The following is a 13165-nucleotide window of genomic DNA, read 5'->3' on the forward strand; positions in this document are numbered from 1 at the left end:
AAATTCATTTTTGCAGAAACCAATGTATGAACCCTGTCTCACCTTCAGTCTTGGAACATCTTTCATTTCCCCACATAAAATGGGGTATGAAACACCGCTCAGTGCTTTCTTTGCTGGATTTTGGCACACTTTTCTCCTAAATTTCTTCTAATATTTTGACTACATTGTCTTCCATAGTATTACATGTTAGTTTCCCTCAGAGGTGGCTGATCTTTCTGAATGCAATACCATTTAGTCTTTAACAGTACCCTCAATTGCTTACAAGGATGTCTTTAATGCCTCAGACCTTTACTTCATAGGCTCACCCTTCATTCTGTTTTTATTTAGAACTGCTCAATCAACAGAATTCCAGACCCCTGTTACTAAAAAGCTTAAAGCTTTAATAGATTCGTTTTGTGTGTTTGAATGTCTCATTCTTTCTGGAAAAGAGAATTTGGCAAATAAGCAGACATTGCCTAGTATAGATCTAAGGGACCTTAATACATATGTAGCATGTCTTTAAACAAATATGTGAGTATGCTTGATATCAAACACAGTAGTATTAGTTGATATCCAGGTGGCTAGCAGCTGGAAAGTCCAAGACTATAGTGAAGATAAGCTCCAGGTCTGTCTGAAATCATAAACAAAGACATGTATATATGAACATTTCATGGGGCCCTGCCACTGCCTTGCCACACTACACATCATAGGAGGTTATACATCAAAACAGAGAGCTTTCTGTGCATTTCTGCTGTTATCCACTCCAACTGGTGTGACCTCTATAACCAGTTCTGAATGAGAACACATCCTGCAGCTAAATGAAGACTATATATTGTCATCTTGAGAAAGACACAGCTCCATTTTTATTATGTTCCATATTCTAAAACTTAATGGTTATTAGTTAAACAGAAAATCAAATGCAAACATATTTTCGTACAGCAAGCTTGGGTATTGATAGTGATTCTTTTTCTATTTTTATTTAATGTAGTGTGCAAGTGCTGAACACTCCAAAGAATAATCCTGATTCTTCTTGCACATATTATTAAATTTCCTTTCAACATTTAAATTAAATACCTACAAAAATTAGTGGTCATTATTAAAGTTTTGATTTACAGTAACATTTATAAAAATTGAAGGAAACAAAAACAGAAAGAACCCTGTGCGCAGGAACTGGAGGCCAAGAATACACAGTGCACAAATACTACACAAAACTCTAAACTGTGGCATGTGGTGATTCATGGTACACTTAGATTCTTGAATTGTTCCACCTGCCAGAAGAAGTGGAGAATGCTTTCATTCAGCTCAGGTGGCAGCCTGCAGGCAAGGCAAACCCAGGGCAATATGAGTACATTCAGGCTAAGTAGAGAAGCAGTACCTGTCCTCTATTTTGTGGTTAAGAGTTGTAACTGTATTTTACTGACAACCTTCTCTTAACAGTAAGCTGCCCAGTAAGTGAAAACACATGGACACACAAACACACACACAGAAACACACACACAGCTTGTGAGAGGCTAGGTACTGTCCATGCAATTGACAATTTGGCAAGCTCAGAAGTCACAGCAGAATCGACATCACTCTGCTCTGCATTCCAGCCCCAGAAGGGCAAGGGAGGTAGGGGTCTTACTGCTTTGAGATAAGCAGCTCTCAGAATTCATAACTTCTTCAGAGACAGATACTTTGAGCTATTTCTGTGATTATCACACCACCAGGCTGAGGCTTTCAGATCATAGCTTTAAACTCCAGTGCCCCTAGTTCACCTAAATCTCACCTATTAATCTAAAAATAAGTTATCAGGGCTAATATTGATTATGTGTTTCATAACACAGACAACATATTTATTTATATTTAATAAGACAATAAAAGACAATAAACTTCCACAAAGAAATCTTAATTCATCCAGACTTTCCATCATACCTACAAATGAAAACATCTAATCATTTTAAGAGCACCAGAGCACACTTTGAATTCAAGGGGATGTATATACTTGAATATACTTACAATAAATACACCTTGAATACACAGATGATAACTATTACCAACATGTCATCTAGTAGTGCCAATTTTTAGCCCATTCCTTACTAACTCCAGTAGGGAAAGCTGAGAAAATGCTAGTGGTATAACACATCTTCTTCTCATTAGATATTTATATTTATGATAAGAGTTCACTTAGATCTTCCCTCCCCACCAACCTTAAAAGACAATTCTGAATTCACTTGGCCTCTAAATGTATCTATACACCTTGTTATCACTGATTACCTTCTCTTCTTCCAGGCAGGTCTGGCTCTACAGCTTATTCTCTGCTGTGGGACCATATGAGCAGTGGCCAGAGGTCCATTCAAGGACTGTACCTGGAACAATTGCTTAGAGGAAAAAAAGAAAACAAAAAAAACCCACATCCTTCCACTAGTCAGGTCTGGGCCTTCTGAATCCACATTCAAACCAGTCTCCAGCTCACCTATTCTTTATCAATAAATGTACATGATCACATTCACAGCCCACATACACTTCTACCCCTCATAAAGCTGAATGAGGAGTGAACTCACAGCATAATAGTACATTGTGTAAGAAAGTAATTAATTCAGTTTTAAATCCAATAATTCCACTCGCTGACTCAAGTTCCCATATTTTGAGAAACAGCAATTAAATTACTTCTTGCTCACATTCCTCATGTCTGTCTTGATTGTATAAGATCTCTCTGACACTGCCCTTTTTTACAAGCTTCCAAGCCAATAGGTGTGAAGTTTTACCTTGTTCAGAACACATGCTCTGCTTCTGACCAAGCTCATAGCAACAAAGTGACATGAGTTATGGAAAGAGCAACGTGAACATGATTAAAAGCTAAACCTGAATAGCTGTCACACCCTAAATTTTGTGTTCTCCTACCCTCTAGGGTAGGGTCTTGAAATATTGAAATAAATTTTACACTGAGGCTTTGCACACAATCTAACAAAGAGCCAGGCTGCCTGCAGGCTTTTCAGACAAACTTTCCGAGGCAGACATAAGCAGCTCCAATTCAAAATTTCTGTGCTCTCAGAAGGGTTTATTATATTAACCTCAGCACAGCACCTCCAGAACCGAGCTGGCCTGGGGCAAAGCAGCACACAAAATGCCAAACAGGGTGGGTATGTAGATTGCAAGGCACATAAAGTGGATGACAGCAGAGACATCACTTATGTGAAGAGTGAAACAGTGTGCGGGGAAAAGTCTGTCCTGTTTAGACAGTACTCATGCTAAAAGAAAGCCAGTAGAGCAGCACGAGCCGCTATAAGGTGAATTCCCAGATAAGGGCTTTCTGCCAGAAGTTTTAATGGTATTTGTTTTTCTAAATAAAAATTCTGAAGAAGAAAAAAGTTTTACTTTATGTATTACTTTTTTTTTTTTTCTGTATTTTGTTTCCAATGAATGATAATAATTCAGTATTTTATGTGAGGGAAAATGTGCTTCAGTAAACAAAACCGTATAGCTAGGAGATTTAAATAAGGAGAGCTAAAACTTTGGCATTAAGAATCATTAAGGTTGGGAATATCCGCTGAGATCCATCTAGTCCAGCTGCCAACTCATCTTCACCATGTTCCCAAGTCCCACATCTACACATTTCTTCAACACCTTCAGGGATGGTGACTCCACCACTTTCTGTTCTTGCTTTTGTTTGTTTATTTTGTTGTCCTTGTTTTTTTCTTCAAAGACATGATTGTATGCATGTTTCCAATATGAATGAGGTCTTCTTTAAACTTAGAGAAATACATCTGGAAACAGAATTCAGCTTACTGTTTATATACTTGAACTGATTTGGTTTAGTATAATGATAACATAATAGAGTATTATAATGAGTGCCTTGCAAAACAGATAATTTCACTGGGAAAAAAAATATTTTGCTATAGTTTTTGAATTTGTAGCATCACTGAAGATATTAGTATTTAATACATAATTATTTTATCTGCTGTCTAAATAGAGTTACTTTTAAATTCCTTAATAAAAATGATAGAATTATAAATAGTATTATACATACTAATTATAATTCTCTATATGTTATAATTAAAATTTATTTTAAATAGTATCTTCCATTTTAAAATATTATTTATTTTTATAAGCTTAAACACATAGTCCTAACTAAACAGCACTACTGTTATGATAACTGACTCTGTCTATTTTACAAATACCTCCCCCATAAAAAAACAAATGAACAAACAAGAAAACACCTGCGAAACCCAGAAGAATATTCAGATTCAGAGCCACAGCTGAACAATATGTAAACAATATTGAACTGGACAGGTAGGACTTACGCATGTTGACTTTATCTCCTAAGTGCTCAAGAGGGAACTTCACAGTTCAGTATGAAAGATAGTCTCTTAAAAAGAAAATTGACAAATAATTCATTCCTTTTTCTGTAGATGCATTGTGTACTACCAGCTTCTGAGAAAATCCACAGGGTCATGTAGAAATGGAATGGTAAAATACATATATCAAGAACTGTCCCAGCCTACAGTAGAGCAGAAACGTTTCTCGTTCAAAGACCTTGTTCTGACACGAAACCCATTCCCTCCTCTGTCTTGAACCCTGACACTACTGATAGTATTCCCACTTGTTATCTCTAAAGGAAGTCATCAGGTCACTCAGTTCAGGCCTGCTGTCAGACTAGACACTTCTCTTTTCCGATAACAGGAAAAAGTGCTTCTAATCTCCTTTCTCCAGAGGAAAGTAAAGACCAATTCTATAGCACTGGCAAGTCAGATCTATAACTCCTGTCAAAGAGTACTGCATAGAAGAGGTGGCTTGAGGGTGGCAAGGAGTATTTCAAACTCTTTCCAGGTTCATTTTTTTCTGAAATTACAGCCTACCATGTTTGGTGGAAGACAGAAAGAGTAATGGTGTGCAGCAGTATCAAAAGCTTTGTCTTGATGCTGATGTACAAAGAGATGCCAGCAAGAAGTCTAGGAGTTCTTCCTCCAAGGAGAACCACACATAAGTCTCCTCTTTGAAAATGAATGTCAAACCTCACCTAACACAGCTATTAAGGTGCTGGCAAGAAAAAAGTGTCTCAAAAGTGCAAAATCAAAGCAAAAATATCAAAGTAAAAGGAAGTGACTTCTACAAGTTTTCAGAAAATAAATGTGTCTTGGTATGTTGCCATCATGCCTTTGCACTCAGAAGAGATTATACAAAGTGCAGTATCTTTCAGAATTATGATTTGAAGAACCTGACCTGACAACGTTATTGCATTTTGAAGTAATGTAAAAATCATTTTCCTAGTGAGTAAGCTGCTAATGACCTACGTCTAGATGCTTGTAAAACTTTGAAGCAGGGCACAGTTTAGAAGCAAAAAGCTCCATCCAGGCATCAAGTCAGAGGCTTGCAATAGAAGATATCAGCACTTGGGTATCACTTTTTACTCAGAAAGTGGGTGTTTCATCCAATTCTGAACACTGCCCTCTCACCCTGTTTAAGAGGCTGAGTACTTTAGAGGACAGACATATTAGGTTGGTGAAGAACTCTGAGAAAAGCTCTCAGAAGAAGTAGAGGCACAGATATTTATTTAAAAATAATTTCAACTTTTTAAAAATACAGTTTAGAGTTGATACTTACTTTTAAACTGTCTGCGCAGGTGAAAGACCGGGTAAAATATTATTTTTTGACCTACCAAATGGTTATTCCAAAATTTATTTCTCAGTATGTAAACAGATTTTATCATTTCTCATATTAGCAATCTAAATTCCATTCGAAGAATCCACATATCAAGAAAAAAATCAAGAACAAAATAGATTTTAATTGATTGTATCTGTTTCTGTATCTACTTCTGCTGTTTTACTGTAGGCAAGTTGATTTTGGAACTGGAAAGAAAAAAAATCCCAAAAAACAGGTTACCCTTATTACTGTATTTTGGCTTTAATTTAATTAGCTTAATTTTAATTGTTTGCGTCTTGTGAAAAAATCTGCCCCATAACATTTCTTTTTTTTTTTTTTTCCATAGCCCCTGCAACAGTTTAAAGTATTATATAAATTTCATATTTCATACCCCTTGTTCAGTTCTCCAGTTTCTGTTGTTCTATTCCTGTTGTATTTATATTTTCAGAATACATGGCATTGGTCACGATCTTGATGTGCTTTTGCTGTTTAAGAAGTTAATTAGTAATTTGTGTGCCCCGGTGGCGCAGTGGTAGGAATGCCGCTTTGCAACACCGGGGCCTGGGTTCGAATCCCCCCTGTGGTGCAAGTGGTAGAAGTGCCGCTCTGCTACACAGGAGGCTCGAATCCTGGGGGTTGGACTCGATGATCTCTAAGCTCCCTTCCAACCCACACGAGACTATGATACTATGATGATTTACTGGAATGTTCTTAAACAATCTTTTCAGCAAACATCTTCTGTATTCTTGAAGTGCATTAGACGGATTCCAATACAAATCTTTTCCCTGTGGTATTGTTTTTGTATTTGCAAAAGCATTCTTGTAGGAAGACCATGCTTTGAAAAGAAAATATACAGATTATTTTCATAGATGACATGAAGTTATGACGGTTGCCACTCTTATTTCAGAATGACTCTTGACTTCAGCTATGCTTCTAGTAATGTTACTGATATGAAGATTGGCATCTGGCAGACTTTGCTTCCAGAGGCAGTAGCAGAAAAAACAAGCAAACAAACAAACAAAAACAGTAAATAAAGGCACTGAAGTAACTGCTATTCATTGTTGTTAATAGCAAACTCAAGACTTGTCATAAATTGCACACATACACAAATCTGGAGTGACAGATATCTAGACTCTAATTTCAAGCTGGTGTCAGATTTGTTGGGAACTTGAGTCTCAGTATTCTAGCTTTCACTTCATTAAAATGGATCTAGTAGTTCATGCCTATTTTTTGAAGACTACCTGAAATCACAGGGGGAAAAAATCTGATTTTAATCTTATTTGCAACACCTACATTCAAAAATACTGAAATTCTCAATTTCTGTACTGAGAAGGCTCTATAATAATGCAAACCAATGCTGTATTCAGGAGTTTTATTCATAAGGACTTGGACAAAAAGAAAACTTAAAAGGAGCCCTGCTACCAACTCTACAACAAATATTGCAATACAGTAGCACAATAGTCTTTTTGTAAACCCTCTTGCACCACTTTCTGCAAAATAAATCACCTCTAGAGTCTATAGCAGACATAACTGAAGTTCTTTCTGTTGCCTGATGTTATACAAACCATTGAGTGGTTTGAGCTGTGCAGAGACACATAAAAAAAAAAAAAAAAAGAAACAAGGTTGTTTTGTGTCAACCTTTGAGTTACTGAAATGTAAGTGTCTAAAATGGGTCTGTAAGAAAGAAGGGGACAGATTATTGAGCGGGGTCTGTTGTGACACACCAAGGGTAAATGGTTTCAAACTAAAAGAAAGATTTAGACTGGAAATAAGAAGTTTTTTTATTGTAAGGGTGCAACTGGCACAGCTTGCCCATACGAGGTGGAAGCCCCATCCCTGCAGACATTCAAGGTCAGGCTAGACAAGACTCTGAGCAATCTGATCCAGATTTATGTGTCTCTGTACATGGCAGAGGGGTTGGACAAGATGACCAATAAGGGTCCCTTCCAACTCAAACAATTCTAAGATTCTATGATAATCTTTCATGGCTGAAGTTAGAAAAGAGAGAATTAAGGTAACTTCAGCCACATTAATTTTTCTAATGATGCCTTTTTTAACCACTAACAGTAACCAGTGGAACACAATGAATCCAGTAAGCTTGTATACCAAATGCCTGTTTTGTTCAGTTTAGTTTAGAAGTCTAGGAGTAAAGCCTTCTGATCACCTTCTGAAATGTATGGGTCAAAAGTTATTACCCTGCAAAAAAGCTGGCAAAAAAAACCCACTCCAAAACAAAACAATAAGCCCACAAGGCAGGCTTCTGATATATAAACTATGATAGACCCTTAGTGACTAGAAATTATTTTCAACTTTTAGAAAGTGTTTTTGTTTTTAAGCTGTACTGAACAGTAGTCCTCAAAGCTGTGCATTTTATATACTTATGCAAGGATATAAATTAATATGAAGGGACTTGTTTGTTAAGGCAGCTGTGGGAAAATGTTGCATCATGCTCAGAATAGAAAGGTCATGATGAAAATTCAGAAGAACTACACAAGAACTTCCAGTACATGTTGGTTATTGCTCACTAGTACAACTTCCTACTTATTAAGGTAGAAAAACTACTCACTAGATCTGAAGATTTTTGTTTAGTTTTGAGATTAAAAAATATTTTAAAAGGAAATTTGTCAAAATACAATGACGGTCTCTTGGAGAAAATAGGGAAATTATGGTACTAAGTCAAATAATTCTTACCAAATATATGCTGCTTCACATCAATGGGATACTTTAACACAGAAATAATTCCCTGTGTTAAAAACATTCCTTGAATTATGATTCACTTTTACTGTGGAGTCATCATCAAGCTTCATTTCTGTGCAGGTCTTCTCTGCAACTGAACAGATTTTCAAACAATTTTTGTCAAGTGTTCAGTCCTCACAGCCACTCAGATGGGAAGAGACACTGATTTGCACAGCTGCCATCTCTAGGTGGCTGAGGCAAATGTAACACAAGACCTGTGGGAGACGTTATGGAAGCTGGAAACTATGTGGGATGTCACAGGACATAAGAAACATAAAATTGCTTGGGTTGGAAAAGACCTTCAAGATCACCAAGTCCAACTGCAACCTAACCACACTACCCTAACAACCCTCTGCTAAATCATGTCCCTGAGCACCACATCCAAACAGATTTAAAATACATCCCGGGATGGTGACTCAACCACTTCCATGGGGAGCCTATTCCAGTGCTTAACAACCCTTTCTGTAAAGTTTTTCCTGATATCTGAACTAAACTTACCATAGTGCAGCTTGAGGCCATTTCCCCTCGTCCTGTCACCTATCACCAGTGAGAAGAGACCAGCTCTGCTCTCATTGCAATAAACTTTCATGTAACTGAAGAAAGCAATATGGTCTCCCCTCAGCCTCTGCTTCCCCAGACTAAACAGCCCCAGCTCTCTCAGTCTCTCTTTGTAGGGCTCATTCTCTAAGCCCTTGAGAAACCTTGCTGCCCTTCTTTGGACCTGCTCCAGCACTTCCATGTCCTTTCTGTTTTGAGGTGCCCAAAACTGAACACAGTACTCGAGATGGGGCCTCACCAATGCCAAGCACAGGTGGAGGATCTCAAACTGCAGAAGACACTTTTTCCTAGGCATACCATACCAGCCACAGGTAAGCTGCACGTATGCAGTATCTATGATCTGAGATAAAATATAGGATGATCTTGAAAACATCTCTTTCCTACTTCATAAAATGTGATGTTGGTGCCTTCAGTGGTAATATCTTGACACTTGCTTGACATTGTCAAAACATTACAGTTTTCCAAAGCAACAAGTACAGACCCACTGTGCTTCAGCTTACTGAAATTTATCTCACATTACCATTGTTTTGTTTATTTGCTCTTTTTATGGTCTCCATGACAATAAACCTCACCATCAGTCCCAGCACCGGGCATGTTATCTCTTCCCTTGGTATTAAGGTAGCTGGAAGCCAGCTGGGTTCATGGCCTTGGCCACACCAACTTTTACAGCAATTAATACTTCCCAAAACTCCTCAGATGCTGCAAACTAGCCCGCCTGGTGGCTAAAACATAAACTATACCTGTCAGTGTTCTCCTACCATTGACTCAAACCTCACACTGATGACAATTTGAGAGGTGGAAAAAAAGCTGACTTTCCTGACTTCACAGGAGAGAAATAAAAATCAACACCTTGCATGGCAGTCATAGGAGCTAACAGAAGGCCTGTGCCCATGTCCAGAAAGCTCTGTAGGAAACCAAGCATGAAGGGAGACATATGACTGACTGTATGTGCAGTGAAGTTAATCTTTAAGAGGTTAAAGAGTTTTCACTTACGTCTATTATTTCCTTTGTTCTGTAAATATTCATGAGTTTTCAAACAGTTGAAAACGATCTCATGTTAGAAACTATGTGATAAAATAGCTGACAGAATTCAGTAAACACCTGGAACGAGCAATCCTGACTGCAGTTAGCTCATTTGTTACCACGTGTGAGAATCATAATGCTCTCTATGACGCTAAGAAAGGTGTCTTAGCCTCACTACAAATAGTTCTATGGAAACAAACAGCAAAGAGCTAGTTTGTGGCCAGAAGGACAATGGAACATTAGCAAACAGGTACAAAGCAAAACAGGGACCATTTTATCACAGCATACATCAGTAATCAAATTCAGAATTATCTTCTCTGCATTTCAAAAGTGTGCTATTACTACAAAAAGAAAAATAAGCAATGAAAACAACAGTACCTTTGTGTAGATACTGCAGACAGGAAAAGGGATGATGGAAGGGGTGCAACAGAAACCTGCAAAAGGAAAAAGCAGCATTCAGTGGGTGAGCAGCAAGTGACTACTCACTGCTCCTGATAACAGAAGTGCTAAGGGTCACCAGATGAAAAAGATCAGGCTTAAAGCAAACAGCACTAAGTATTCTTTTAATTCAGAGCATAACCAGGCAGCTTGGTTACCTCAGATCTTTCTAGAATGTTGCAAATGAGTTCAGCACAGGATTAGGCAAACTAATGGAACAAAAGTCCATTATGAACAGTTAAAGACAAAAATGCAGATGTGAACACTGGCTCAGGAAGAAAGCCCTTATGCCACAGTTTGCTAGATTTACTGTGAAGGAGTAGTCAAAATTACTGCAAACAAATACTCTGTTTAAACTTGCAGCAATCCACCAGGACGTCAGGAAGTGTGTGATATTCTCCATTTAAATTCTAAAACGCACAACTGGTCTCATAATTAAAATCACATTGCTTTTGCTCTGCAACTGAAATACACAGCAGGGAATTTTAAAACATCATCAGGATTGCAATTCCTGCAGAGTGAAGGTGAGACAATCTGGAGAGGAGTTAGGAGAAAATGCTGGATTATAACAGAAACCTTTCCTTTTACATTCATTTAAGTTTTGCGCAGGGCACAGTTTCTACAGAAGTTCATTCAGATCTCAGTAGCCAACATGCACTTTTGAGAATCACAAGAACTTTGTTTCCCCTTTCTTGCCACTGCTGTTGATTTACTAACACCCCTCACATCTTTCTTGCTTTAATTATCTCACCCAGAAAACTGAGATTGTGAAACGTTTCTCAAAAACAGCCACTTGATTGAGATCTATGAATTAAATTATAAGAATAAATTGCATTTATTGATCATCAACCTACAAAATTAATCTGATCTAGCAGCCCTATTCAAAGACAAAGGTGGAATAATTCGAGTAATCTGACAGATTAATTTAGAAAGAATGATTGCAAAAAGTGTATTTTATGGAAGTCTCTGTGCATTGTCAATACCTTCGTTTATTTTGCTGATGATCCCCTTTGTCAAGATTTCCACAAGATTTTTTTCTAAGCTTTTACTGAAGTTTTGCTCCACACAGATATGTTCTTCCCTCAGAAAATGGGAAGATGGGGAAAGGAGGAGACTGTCAGGGCTGTCCCAGGTGGGATACTGGTCACACACACCTCATTTCCAACAGGTATCTGGTTGCCTCTACTATGAGGTACTTGAGTACCACAGAAACAAAGATGTGTTTGTTCAAGTAAAACCTTGACAATACATCAATGTCAAAGCCTAAGTTTCTATCAAAACATTATTTTTGTCTTCTACCAAGACACTAGCCAATCCAAGGACAGCTTTGTTAAATGCTAGATGTAATACCTTAAGTCTATTCTGTATGCAGCAATACAGCAAAGTTTTCCTTGTAATGTTTACACTTTTATCAATCTAGATTATAACAATATTCTGTAGTTCCAATTTGAATTCAGTAGTGAGAGATATTCATTAAATATTGGAAGAGTACTGAAAGGAGGTGGCTTCCTGATAAAGGTCTGACATTACAACATGCCCCTCTAGATGTTTCTATATGACTGTTTCTTGTATATGTAAATCAGAAAGTTAATATTGCCCTTACATCTTTCTATATATTATGACTTAGCTTTTTAAGAGATAGTTTTTACCTGTTCTCAGACAGTCATAATTATCTAGGTCAGTGAACTGAAATGTGTTGAGGCCTGTTGCAGGGTGTTTTCAGCTCAGAATATTCACTTCTTGATCACTTGTTTATCCTCAGATCCCATGTGATGCGTGTACTTTTAGCCTGCAGGACATTGGGAGAATCATGTTACAGCAAAACAAACATATTACAAAACTGAATCAGGTTATGGTCACATATCACGTAGAGGCACTTTGTTTGAACTTTCACAAAAATAGAAATACAGTAAGAGATTTGTAGTTTGAAAAATACAGCATACTAAGATTGTTTTATGTATCCTTACTAATAACTATAGGAAAAAAAAGTTACATTGAATTCCTGGTATACAGATCTATCAAGCTTAGTATTTTTTAGATAAAGAAATATACCAGTATAAAGCAGTCAACCTAACATCATTCAAATATGATTAAAACGTGTACTTATATTTCACAAGCAGCATCATTCTTCATTTGTCTCACGTGTAGAAAACATAAAAAGTTATAACGCTACATCAGGACAATACATGTGTGCAGCCAACAGTGCTAATATATTATGTACTTGGATGTAGCATGCTGAGAAATGAAAATATACATCAGAGTCGATATGAACAGTAGATTCAAACTGATGGCACACCTCAGAAGCTCTGTACATGGAATAAACATCTTAGATTGCCCTCAACATAAAACACATTTATTTTACTTTAAGTTGAAGGCCAAATGATGAATTCAGCTTTCGCAAAGTTTATAAGACATTCTCATAAGAGTTCATCCCAACATGACAGCAACTCCTTTGAAACTGGTGGTGCTATTTTGGAAAGCAATAGAAAGGGTAAATATATATATATATATAGTGGAAGAAAAGAAGCTAAGCTACAGCAGAGAGCACACAACCACCACAAAGCTTCTGTGCAGAGGCTTTATTGCCCGAATCTAAACTGAACCTTCAAATCAAACTCATTGCCATAGAGAGTTTAGTGATATGGAAGATTCAGTAGTTGTTTTTTAAAAAATATTGCTTGCTATGTCCACTCTGAATTTCAGTGTGAAGCCTTCTTAAATCATAATAAAAGCACACACTGCTGTGATTCAGTTTGGTGTGATTTTATTAAACTGGCCCGAACAGAAGGATGATGGAAGATGAGCGCTC

General features: G+C 37.3%; 1 long non-coding RNA gene across 1 annotated transcript in view; it reads right to left on the minus strand.

The window, feature by feature from the left end:
- The window catches only part of LOC107309520, a 37488-nt gene extending 25207 nt beyond the window's left edge, over positions 1-12281 (minus strand). Inside the window, exons 1-2 of the long non-coding RNA XR_001553216.2 lie at positions 12006-12281; positions 10297-10352 (exon numbers count right to left, since the gene is read on the minus strand). This is a non-coding gene — a long non-coding RNA (uncharacterized LOC107309520). The remainder of the gene's footprint in view (positions 1-10296; positions 10353-12005) is intronic.
- Positions 12282-13165: the final 884 nt, after the last annotated feature.

This window comes from Coturnix japonica, chromosome 2 (assembly GCF_001577835.2).
Source record: "Coturnix japonica isolate 7356 chromosome 2, Coturnix japonica 2.1, whole genome shotgun sequence".
Classification (NCBI taxonomy): Eukaryota; Metazoa; Chordata; class Aves; order Galliformes; family Phasianidae; genus Coturnix; species Coturnix japonica.